This window comes from Spermophilus citellus, assembly GCF_964194105.1.
Source record: "Spermophilus citellus genome assembly, chromosome: 9".
NCBI lineage: Eukaryota > Metazoa > Chordata > Mammalia > Rodentia > Sciuridae > Spermophilus > Spermophilus citellus.
The window spans coordinates 48177032-48189000 of record NC_138191.1 but is presented as its reverse complement, the minus strand read 5'-3'; the positions used below and the strand labels follow the sequence as shown (position 1 = coordinate 48189000).

Sequence of the window (11969 nt, the reverse complement as noted above, 5' to 3'; positions counted from 1 at the left end):
TGACATTAACAAATAACATCAATCCAAATGCACCCACTATTAGGGCTAGAAAAGGTTTCAGGAAAGAAAAAAGATTAGGAGAACAAGAAGAAGGTATAGCAGCACCAATTCAAATAGATCAAGGAATAAATAGTCATGGATTGGGTTTTCAGAAGGGGTCACTGAGGCAATAAAAATTACTTGGAAATCAGAAAGACCAGTATGGGTTCCTCAGTGGCTCCTGACTAAAGAAAAGATACAAGTAGCCCATGACCTGGTCAAACAACAATTAGCAGAGAGATATATACAACCTTCTGTATCTCCCCATAATACTCCCATTTTTGTCATCAAAAAAAAATCTGGTAAATGGAGATTATTGCAAGATTTAAGAGCCATTAATAATGAGATGGTTATTATGGAACGTGCTCAATCAGGGATTTCTCAATTGTCTGCTTTGCCAAAAACCTGGTATGTTTTAGCTATAACTAGTAAAGATTATTTTTTTTTTCAATTCCAATTCATCCTGAGGATAGTCCATGTTTTGCATTTACTATCCCTGCACTAAATCATGAAGGTCCTGATCAGAGATATGAATGGAAAGTACTCCCTCAAGGGATGGCTAACAGCCCAACTATGTGTCAAATTTATGTTAACAAAGTAATCCAGCCACTTACAAATCAAATCCTGAACTACAAATATTTCACTGTATGGACAATGTATTATTAGCACATAAAGATAAAAACACATTGCTAGAATGTTATGCCACAATTACAAATTTATTAAAAAATTATAACCTAGAGATAGCAATAGATAAAGTACAATTAAATTCTCCAATTAATTATTTAGGAGTTCTATTATCCTCAACCATGGTCCGTCCACCAAAAATTCAAATACGAGTAGATGAACTCAAATGACTTAACGACTTTCAAAAGTTATTGGGAGACATAAATTGGATAAGGCCTTAACTAGGCATACCAACAGGAGAGTTGGGACCTTTATTTGATATCCTAAAAGGTCCATCAGATCCAAATTCACCCCGAATATTAACGCCTGAAGCAAGAAAGGCATTAAAATCATTGAAACATATATGGAAAATATGCATTTGGATAGAATTGATATAAGTTTGCCTTTATTATTTATTGTACTACCAACAAAAAAAATATTCCTACAGGAGTATTTTGGCAAGAAGGTCCATTATTGTGGATACATTTATCTTATTCTCCTAACACTATTCTTACTAGGTATCCTGAGGCTGTAGGACAATTAATACTCAAAGGACTAAAAGCAGCAAAGGGGGTGTTTGGAATTTCTCCCAATAAAATTATTACTCCATATACTATGGATCAAATTGATGAGTTAGCTAATGAGTTAAATACTTGGGCAGTAATCATGTGTAAATCTAATGTTTCATTTGATAATCACTTACCATCTAATCCTTTGTTGGCTTTTTGGTGCTCGCATCCTGTACTTTTTCAAAAATGACAATAAAACACCTATCATGAATACTCCAAATATATTCACTGATGGGTCAAATAATGGTACAGCAGCAGTAGTTACCCCGATCAAACTTTTACATTTTTAGTATCCAAACAATCAGCTCAAAAGGTAGAGCTTAATGCAGTATTACAAGCTTTTGTGATGTTTAAAGATTCTGTATTTAATTTATTTTCTGATAGTCAGTATGTAGTTAATGCTATAGTATCCCTTGAAGATGCTGGTAGGATTTCCCCTTCCTCTACTGTTTTCTCTTTGTTTTTCACTATACAAAGTCTAATCTGGGACAGAAAAGATCCATTCTTTATAGGACATATCAGGGCACATACAGGATTGCCTGGAGCCCTTAGTTTGGGCAATGATTTAGCAGATAAAACTACACATGACATACATATTTTCTCTACACTAGAAGAAGCTACAAATTTTCATAAAATGTTCCATGTCAATGCTAATACTTTACAAAAGCATTCTAAAATAACTAAGGAACAAGCTAGACAAATAATAAAACAATGTCAAAATTGTGTGACCTTTTTACCACAAGTTAATCTTGGAGTCAATCCTAGAGGATTGATACCTAACCATATTTGGCAGGTGGACATCACACACTTGCCAGAATTTGGAAAATTAAAATATTTGCATGTTACAGTTGATAGTTCTTCTGGATTTTTGAATGGCTCTCTTCATGCTGGAGAAAAAACTAAAGATATTATAGCTCATTGCTTACAAAATTTTGCCACTGTGGGCGTTCCAAAACAGTTTAAAACAGATAATGGTCCTGGTTATACTTCTACCTCTTTTAAACAATTTTGCTCATCATTTTGCATTACTCACATAACAGGAATTCCATACAACCCACAGGGACAAGGCATAGTTGAAAGAGCTCATCAAACTATTAAAATGTACTTATTAAAGCAAAAAGAGGGAATTTGAAAGGGTATATATCCCCCAAAGATAAACTTAAAATAACCCTTTTTACTCTAAACTTTTTAAATTTGGATTAATCAGTGATTAGTGTTCTGGAAAGGCATATGTGTCCAAAAAATGTACATAAGCCTAAGGTACTTTGGAAGGATATTCTAACAGGACAATGGAAAGGTCCTGACCCGGTGATTGTCTGGAGTCTGGGTTCTATTTGTGTGTTTCCACAGGGAGAACAGCAGCTGATTTGGATTCCAGAGAGACTAACCAAAGTGATTTCTACAGACCAAAAAGAAGATGATTTACTCAAATCCATAACAGCTGATATCCAGAGCTCCAGCTTGGCTATTCTTACACCTTTGACAGTGATTAACCAGGATCCTTTTTTCAATATCTATTTTATTATTTCATTTTTCCACATCATAAAGTTCTATTTTATTTTTTGAGCTCATACAGACCTAGGTTAATGTTTTTCTGATCAGTTTTATTTTTTGACTGTGGAGTTTTTAAACATTGCAATGGAAATTTCACCTGTGTAAAGCTACAAGGCCTTTACTATTGTCTTATGTGTTGTACGTTTATGTGCACACTTGTGTTTTGTGTTGTATGACTGTATGTGCGTATGTCCATATATCATATATGAGGAGTGCTCATGAAAACATGGATCTGAATTTTTTTTATTCACGTGATTTTAATGGTTTAATTTAAATTGGGTAAACAGCTGTTGAGGATTGTTTTAATATGTGTACAAATAAGGAGATTAACAGATCTGTTTGTTTACTTTCACCTTTCCTTTTCATTATATTTAATAATTCTGTTCAGGATAATGTAAATTGTTCAGAAAATTGTTTTCTTAGTACCTGTTGGAATGTTACATATTTTTTTTTAGCCATCATTGCCAGAATTCCTATCTTCATCCCAATGCCGGTGAAGACAAAGATAAAACCAAACTACAGCTTCTTCGATAGCTATCACAGTAAATGGTATAAACTGATGCATAAATGAATAATAACTCAATAAGTAATGCTCAATCAAGGAGTCGATCTACTTTGGGAGGAAATGGACATATTGATGGGACTCCTGGGGAGTTCCCATTGGTTGGGGAAGTGCGGTAGGAGGGAATTCCAGAGGAGGGATTTCCTGTTGGTGTAGTGTGTCCTGGGAGAAGGCCGCGTGCTTGGCAATTCGCGGGAGTTTTGGAAATAAAGTTTGTTCCTGCTTGAGTGTCTCGTGATTTTGTGCCCAGCTAGACTGTGGCAGTCATCCCCTTGAACCCAGGGCTAAGGACATGGATTTCCTTTGTTATAGGACAGAGACCTACTTTAAAACTGAGGTAGCCAGGAAGGCCATTTCACCCCATTTCTTGCAATTATACCAGAACAATTTCAGACGCATCACTCAATAACAGGCACAAGTTTATTAGAAGGAATAGGAAAGGAGAAAAGGGGATACTCTCAAGGTAAATAGGTAGCATAGATAGTAAAGGAGAGGTAGATAATTAAGGCTATGGATGCCCCCCTTCTCTAAATGTACAAATGTGTAGGTTACCTATTAAAAATGGATTACACTGTGGAAACATTCCAAACATTCCAGTTTACTCTTTTGTCCCAGGGAGGGAGAAACAGGAAAAGTGAGATGGATCTGAGTGAAGGCTATGAACTCAATGACAAAAAAGGCATGACCAATCAGACTGTCATGGTCCTGAGTAATAATCTTAACATTTTTCTAATACCTGATCAGCATAAATATTGAAGAATGCCTACACCTAGCAGTCCTACAAACTTCTAAGTTAGTACACTTATGTGGCTACACTTTATGGGGACCCCCTCTCACTCAGCAAGAGCTTCGGTTCATTTTGCTTGACTCTTACTCTTTTGTATTCTCCATTCTCTGTAGATTTTATTTTTAAGAGTTCATGAGATAGGCTTATTTTGCTTAGCATGATATTCTTCAAGTGCAACCATTTAATGTCAAATTCCATAATTTTACTCTTTTTTAAAGCTGAGTAAGATTACATTGAGTATATATACCACATGTTCTTTATCCATTCATCTATTGAGGGACACCTTGGTGGGTTTCATAGTCTAGCTCTTGTGAATTAAGATGCTATCATCATTGATGTGGCTGCATCACTATAGTATGCTGATTTTAAGTCCATTGGGTATAAACCAAGCAGTGGGATAGCTGGGTCAAATGGTGGTTCCATTCCCAATTTTCTGAGGAATCTCCATACTGCTTTCCATAGTGGTTGCACCAATTTGCAGGCCCATTAGCACTGTATGAGTGTACCTTTTTCACCACATCCTTGTAAACATTTATTGTTGCCTATATTCTTGATGATTACCATTCTGACAGGAGTTAAATAAGCCAATCCCAGAAAACCAAAGGCTGAATGTTTTCTCTAATATGAGGATGCTAATTCACAATAAGGCAGGGGCACTAGGGAAGAATAGCATTACCTTACATTAGGTAGAAGGAAGAGATGAGAGGGAGGGAAGGGGATGTGGGGATAGGAAACAGACATTATTACTGTATGTACATATGTGATTGCATGACCAATATGATTCTGCAACATGTATACTCAGAAAAATGAGAAATTATATCCAGTCTATGTATGATATATCAAAGTTCATAAATTCATTCTACTATTATTTTTAACTAATTAAAACAAATTTTAAAAAAATTTAAAAAAGAGTTATCAGACAAGAAGAATCCAGAAAGAAACTACCAGCAGTTTGCTGATGAGAGGCAACAGTAGCAGGTGTCTCCTACTATGGAGCAGAGAGATTTATAAAACAAATGGTCCTTACCTGCCACGATCAAAAGAGCAGATTTGATTTCAAAGGGAAAGAATGAGTCTCTCCAGTTTTACTGGGGGTTCCAGAGCAGTTTCCTGAGAATCCTGCCCAGGTCTACCTTTTGATTTAATAGAGAGCATATGAACTTCATGGACCACCTACCATAGTAGATGGCACTGTGCTTATTCAGTAGGAGATTTTAAGGAAATTGAATCCTCCTGTTTTTCCTCAACTTCCTGCTGTCTTAATTTACTTATTATCCCTTGAGTAATCCTAAACAAGCTTTCTTTGAGAAGGTCTTGATGTTTGGGTTGCCATAGTGATTAAAGCTTGTGGATAGTTTCCATAATAAAGGAGGGTCCACTAGGGTGTATCTTACTCTTGAAACCCTTTTTCTTAAAGGGATGCCATAATGACTATGGGGTGGAGGTTTGGCATAGCAAACCCCTGTCTTCCAGGTACTTATCTATCAAATAAGGTTCCCTGTCCTCCTTCATTGTCTTCTCCCTGCTTACCCCTTCTTGGATGACTAGCTACCTAACACTTTTGTCTTCCTGGTGTAGCTACATTGATTAAAGTTCCTTTCATGTTTTTCTGCCTTACCTTTTTCAGTTTGGCCTTGGGGGCAAATGGTGAGATTTGACATGTTGGGTCCTCAGAGTCGGGTCTCCGGCCTAAAAATTTGGTAAAAGCTCCACTTAGAACATTCTAGGCTTCAACTTGTAAACTCTCTTGATAGAATTAGAAACCCCCATTGTTTAAGTGGCTTCAGTAATCTGGGTAAGAGGCAAATTATAGCTTTCATATACCTGTATCATTTTAAATTTTCTTTTACCCAAACTTAAAAAAAAACAAGATTTGTGCATTTGAATTTTGGGGCACATTGTTTAATTTTTCTCCAATCAATAGTTTTAGGAAAGACTCGAGGAGTAAAATGATGAAAGGGAGGAGCTAATTTTTGTGCCTCATTGAATTCCTTGGCTGTCTTTTTATTACAATTCTCTAAAAGTTTTGTCCAACTAACTTTAGCGAATCATGCTTTAACTTTTCCTTCTTCCAATGATGTGTACAAGTTGGTAAAAATCAGACTGACTGGGCTTATAAGTTTCAATAACTAAATTAAATTCCTTGGCAATCCCTGTAGGTTCAGTGGCAGCCTTGGGAAGTCTTTAAAAGTGGCTTTAGCTCAGCAGTAATTCAAAGGGTATATAATATTCAATGTTCCCATTGACTCGTGGGCTTAATTTAAAGTGGCCCACAAGGACAGAGGAACCTAATGGGACCTTGAGAGTGGTGTGTTGTGATGGAATAAGCAGTGGCAGTGGGGGAGAGGGGTGGGAAGAAGGCAGAGATAGGAGGAGAAATAGGAGGAGAGCAGAAAACATAGAAGAAGCAACTTTAGAATACTAGTTCAGATATGTCCTCTGTTGATTTGCAATTTGCATAGAAGTAGGTGATCTGTTCTGAGCTGCAGTTACAAGCTTAGAAGCTTAGAAGCTTGTTAGTACCAATAAAATCCAGCTTCCCAAATAGTCAGTTTTAATTCTGAGGTTTTCCCCCTTGAGTATAAAAATATACCAATTTTGAAATATCAAAAGATCCCCATTTTAGCCATTGAAGTTTAAGACCATCCGTAGATTTGGCTGTTTTTCTAGGTACAGGCAAGATGAGGTGCTATACCTATTATACATATAGCTGGAAATCTAGGTACAGGCTCTCCATTGGAAAGACTATCAGGTTTGGAAGATTAGTTTCCTATAATTTGCTTCCTTGGAAAGTGACCAAGTCTGGAAGGTATGTTGGGTCACGTGTGTGTTCCTGTGTTCCTTGTAGGTATAGATTCTCAAGATATTGCCCTTGAGTCTATAACACTCTCTTCTGCATCTTATAGTAAGTGGGGTTCTCAAGGTACCAGGTGTCTCGTTTCTATGTATACCTCCACGATGAGCAGAAAGTTCCCTAACATTGTTCTGATCACCGAGAGCCGCTGCATCATGGACTGTTGTGCAGACACTCAGTAAGGCTCTAGTGGTCTATACTGCCTTTTATGGTTAGAGGGAGAAATGGCTCATCTTCAGAACGGGATTTACTCTCATGTGTTTTAATCAGGGTCAGGATAAAGTGGGCAGGTCAGAGTCAAAGGTGGATATGAATCACAAAGCAAAAGAGCAACTGCAATGTGCCAAGTGCTTATAATAAATTGGCCAAAACAAAATCCTTAGAACTCTTCCTGCTAAGCAACTGTGCCCTTATCCCAGACCTTAACTGCAAATGAATGTGTAAAGCACTATCATTCTGTTTATTGAGATAAAATTCTACTAATTCTCACAGAGAAGAGTCAGCAAATGGCTTGAATAAAGCCCATTCTTATATCAGGGATCTCCTTCATGCTTTAAATGTAGCCCTTGCTGCTTTACCTTAGCAGCTTATTCCAAAACTCACATTTTTCCCTTTCCTCCTCTTCCTCTCCTGCTTCCTAAAAATGGGAAAAAAACAAGATTAAATTTCTTTGAGGCCTTAAACCAAATTATCTGTCCTTTGGCTGCTGGAATGTAGGAATGAAGGAATCCAGCCCTGGGCTGGTACCAGTGGGTATGAGAAATGGCTATTTCTGAAGGCTATAAATGAATTATGACTCCTGTCAGGGCACAACTGAAGTGTAGCCTCTATTCCCTCTCTTTAAAAATCCACTGTTCCTCCTGGCAGTTAGAATCAAAGCCTCTGGATGTGCATGTTTGTATGCTAGTAAAGCAATAAAACTTCTTTTTCCTTTTTCTCAAAACCTTGTCCTTGTCATTGAATCAGTGGTGGGGACAAAGACTAAGTTTTCAGGCTCATTCTCAACTAAAAAACTGGGAGACCTGGTGTCCTGAGAGGACTCATCCCTGGCCTCTGGTTCTTTCTGTAGTCAAAGAAAACAAGGGAATCAATTACTAGTGCTACCAGCTGAGTTCAGGGAGAGCTACCAGCATGAGCAAGGAGAGCCACTTTTTTTTTTTTTTTTTTTTAGGTCTAATCCGCAATTTATTTATTTATTTATTTTTTATTGGTTGTTCACAACATAACAAAGCTCATGACATATCATATTTCATACATTAGAATCAAGTGGGTTATGAACTCCCATTTTTACCCCAAATACAGATTGCAGAATCACATCGGTTACACATCACATTTTTACATACTGCCATATTAGTGACTGTTGTATTCTGCTACCTTTCCTATCCTCTACTATCCCCCCTCCCCTCCCCTCCCATCTTCTCTCTCTACCCCATCTACTGTAATTCATTTCCCTCCATGTTTGTTATCCCATTCCCCTCATAACCTCTTATATGTAATTTTGTATAACAATGAGGGTCTCCCTCCATTTCCATGTGATTTCCCTTTTTTTCTCCCTTTCCCTCCCACCTCATGTCTCTGTTTAATGTTAATCTTTTCTTCCTGCTCTTCCTCCCTGTTCTGTTCTTAGTTGCTCTCATTATATCAAAGAAGACATTTGGTATTTGTTTTTTAGGGATTGGCTAGCTTCACTAAGCATAATCTGCTCTAGTGCCATCCATTTCCCTGCAAATTCCATGATTTTGTCATTTTTTAGTGCTGCGTAATACTCCATGGTGTATAAATGCCACATTTTTTTTTTATCCATTCATCTATTGAAGGGCATCTGGGTTGATTCCACAGTCTAGCAATTGTGAATTGTGCTGCTATGAACATTGATGTGGCAGTATCCCTGTAGTGTGTTCTTTTAAGGTCTTCAGGAAATAGTCCGAGAAGGGCAATAGCAGGGTCAAATGGTGGTTCCATTCCAAGCTTTCCCAGGACTCTCCATACTGCTTTCCAAATTGGCCGCACCCATTTGCAGTCCCACCAGCAGTGTACAAGAGTACCCTTTTCCCCACATCCTCACCAGCACTCATTGTTGTTTGACTTCATCATGGCTGCCAATCTTACTGGGGTAAGGTGGTATCTTAGGGTGGTTTTGATTTGCATTTCCTTGACTGCTAGAGATGGTGAGCATTTTTTCATGTACTTGTTGATTGATTGTATGTCCTCTGTGAAGTGTTTGTTCATGTCCTTGGCCCATTTGTTGATTGGGATATTTGTTTTCTTATTGTCTAATTTTTTGAGTTCTTTGTATACTCTGGATATTAGGGCTCTATCTGAAGTGTGAAGAGTAAAAATTTGTTCCCAGGATGTAGGCTCCCTATTTACCTCTCTTATTGTTTCTCTTGCTGATAAAAAACTTTTCAGTTTAAGAAAGTCCCATTTGTTGATTCTTGTTATTAACTCTTGTGCTATGGGTGTCCTATTAAGGAATTTTGAGCCCGACCCCACAATCTGTAGATCGGAGCCAACTTTTTCTTCTATCAGACAGAGAGTCTCTGAATTGATATCTAGCTCCTTGATCCACTTTGAATTGACTTTTGTGCATGGTGAGAGGAGGGGATTCAGTTTCATTTTGTTGCATATGGATTTCCAGTTTTCCCAACACCATTTGTTGAAGATGCTATCCTTTCTCCATTGCATGTTTTTAGCTCCTTTATCAAATATAAGATAGTTGTAGCTTTGTGGATTAGTCTCTGTGTCCTCTACTCTATACCATTGGTCCACCCGCCTGTTCTGGTACCAGTACCATCCTGTTTTTATTACTATTGCTCTGTAATATAGTTTGAGATCTAGTATCGCTATACCAACTGATTCACACTTCCTGCTTAGAATTGTTTTTCCTATTCTGGGTCTTTTATTTTTCCATATGAATTTCACGATTGCTTTATCTATTTCTACAAGAAATGCCATTGGGATTTTGATTGGCATTGCATTAAACCTATAGAGAACTTTTGGTAATATCGCCATTTTGATGATGTTAGTTCTGCCTATCCATGAACAAGGTATATTTTTCCATCTTCTAAGATCCTCTTCTATTTCTCTCTTTAGGGTTCTGTAGTTTTCATTGTATAGGTCTTTCACCTCTTTTGTTAGGTTGATTCCCAAGTATTTTATTTTTTTTGAGGATATTGTGAATGGAGTGTTTTTCCTCATTTCCGTTTCAGAAGTTTTGTCGCTGATATACAGAAATGCCTTTGATTTATGTGTGTTGATTTTATATCCTGCCACTTTGCTGAATTCATTTATTAGTTCTAGTAGTTTTTTTGTAGACCCTTTTGGTTTTTCTAGGTATAGCATCATGTCATCCGCAAATAGTGATAATTTAAGTTCTTCTTTTCCTATTTATATGCCTTTAATTTCTTTCGTCTGTCTAATTGCTCTGGCCAGTGTTTTGAGAACTATATTGAATAGAAGTGGTGATAGAGGGCATCCCTGTCTTGTTCCGGATTTTAGAGGGAATGCCTTTAATTTTTCTCCATTCAGAATGATGCTAGCCTGAGACTTAGCATATACAGCTTTTACAATGTCGAGGTAAGTTCCTGTTATCCCTAGTTTTTCTAATGTTTTGAACATAAAGGGATGCTGTACTTTGTCAAATGCTTTTTCTGCGTCTATCGAGATGATCATATGGTTCTTATCTTTAAGTCTATTGATGTGGTGAATAACATTTATTGATTTCTGTATGTTGAACCATCCTTGCATCCCAGGGATGAATCCCACTTGATCATGGTGCACAATTTTTTTGATGTGCCTTTGTATCCGATTCGCCAGAATTTTATTGAGGATTTTTGCATCTAGGTTCATTAGAGATATTGGTCTGTAGTTTTCTTTCTTTGAGGTGTCTTTGTCTGGTTTCGGAATCAGGGTGATGTTGGCCTCATAGAATGAATTTGGCAGAGCTCCCTCTTTTTCTATTTCCTGAAATAACTTGAAAAGTATTGGTATTAATTCTTCTTTAAAGGTTTTGTAAAAGTCCGCTGTACACCCATCCAGTCCTGGGCTTTTCTTGGTTGGAAGTCTTTTGATTGCTTCTTCTATTTCATCTATTGATATTGGTCTGTTTAAGTTGTGAGTTTCCTCCTGACTCAGTCTGGGCAAATCATATGACTTAAGGAATTTATCGATGTCTTCACTATCTTCTATTTTATTGGAATATAGGTTTTCAAAATAATTTCTAATTGTGTTCTGTATTTCTGAAGCATCTGTTGTAATATTGCCTTTTTCATCCCGTATGTTAGTAATTTGAGTTCTCTCTCTTCTTCTCTTCGTTAGTATGGCTAGGGGTCTGTCGATCTTATTTATTTTTTCAAAGAACCAACTTTTTGTTTTGTTAATTTTTTCAATAGTTTCTTTTGTTTCAATTTCACTGATTTCTGCTCTGATTTTAATTAATTCTTGCCTTCTGCTACATTTGCTATTGTTTTGCTCTTCCTTTTCTAGGGCTTTGAGATGAAGTGTGAGCTCATTTATTTGTTGGTTTTTACTTTTTTTGAGGAATGACCTCCAGGCAATGAATTTCCCTCTTAAAACTGCTTTCATTGTGTCCCATAGATTCCGATATGTTGTGTCTGTATTTTCATTTATCTCTAAGGATTTTTTGATTTCCTCATTTATGTCTTCTGTAACCCATTGATCATTCAGTAACATATTGTTCATTGTCCATGTGATGTAGGATTTTTCCTTCCTTCTTTTACCATTGATTTCCAGTTTCATTCCATTATGATCTGATAAAGTGCATGGTATTATCTCTACCCCTTTATATTTACTGAGGGTTGCCCCATGGCATAATATATGATCTATTTTAGAGAAGGTTCCATGTGCTGCTGAGAAAAAAGTATATCCACTTGATGATGGTTGATATATTCTATATATGTCAGTTAAGTCTACGTTATTGAT

The 11969-nt window shown here is 37.0% G+C and overlaps 1 pseudogene across 1 annotated transcript in view; it reads left to right on the top strand.

Moving 5' to 3' along the window:
* The first annotated feature begins 4026 nt into the window (after nucleotides 1-4026).
* LOC308655482 (large ribosomal subunit protein uL16-like) overlaps nucleotides 4027-11969 on the top strand; it is a 52926-nt pseudogene continuing 44983 nt past the window's right edge. Inside the window, exon 1 of the transcript in view lies at nucleotides 4027-4096. The product of the transcript in view is annotated as a large ribosomal subunit protein uL16-like (transcript). The remainder of the gene's footprint in view (nucleotides 4097-11969) is intronic.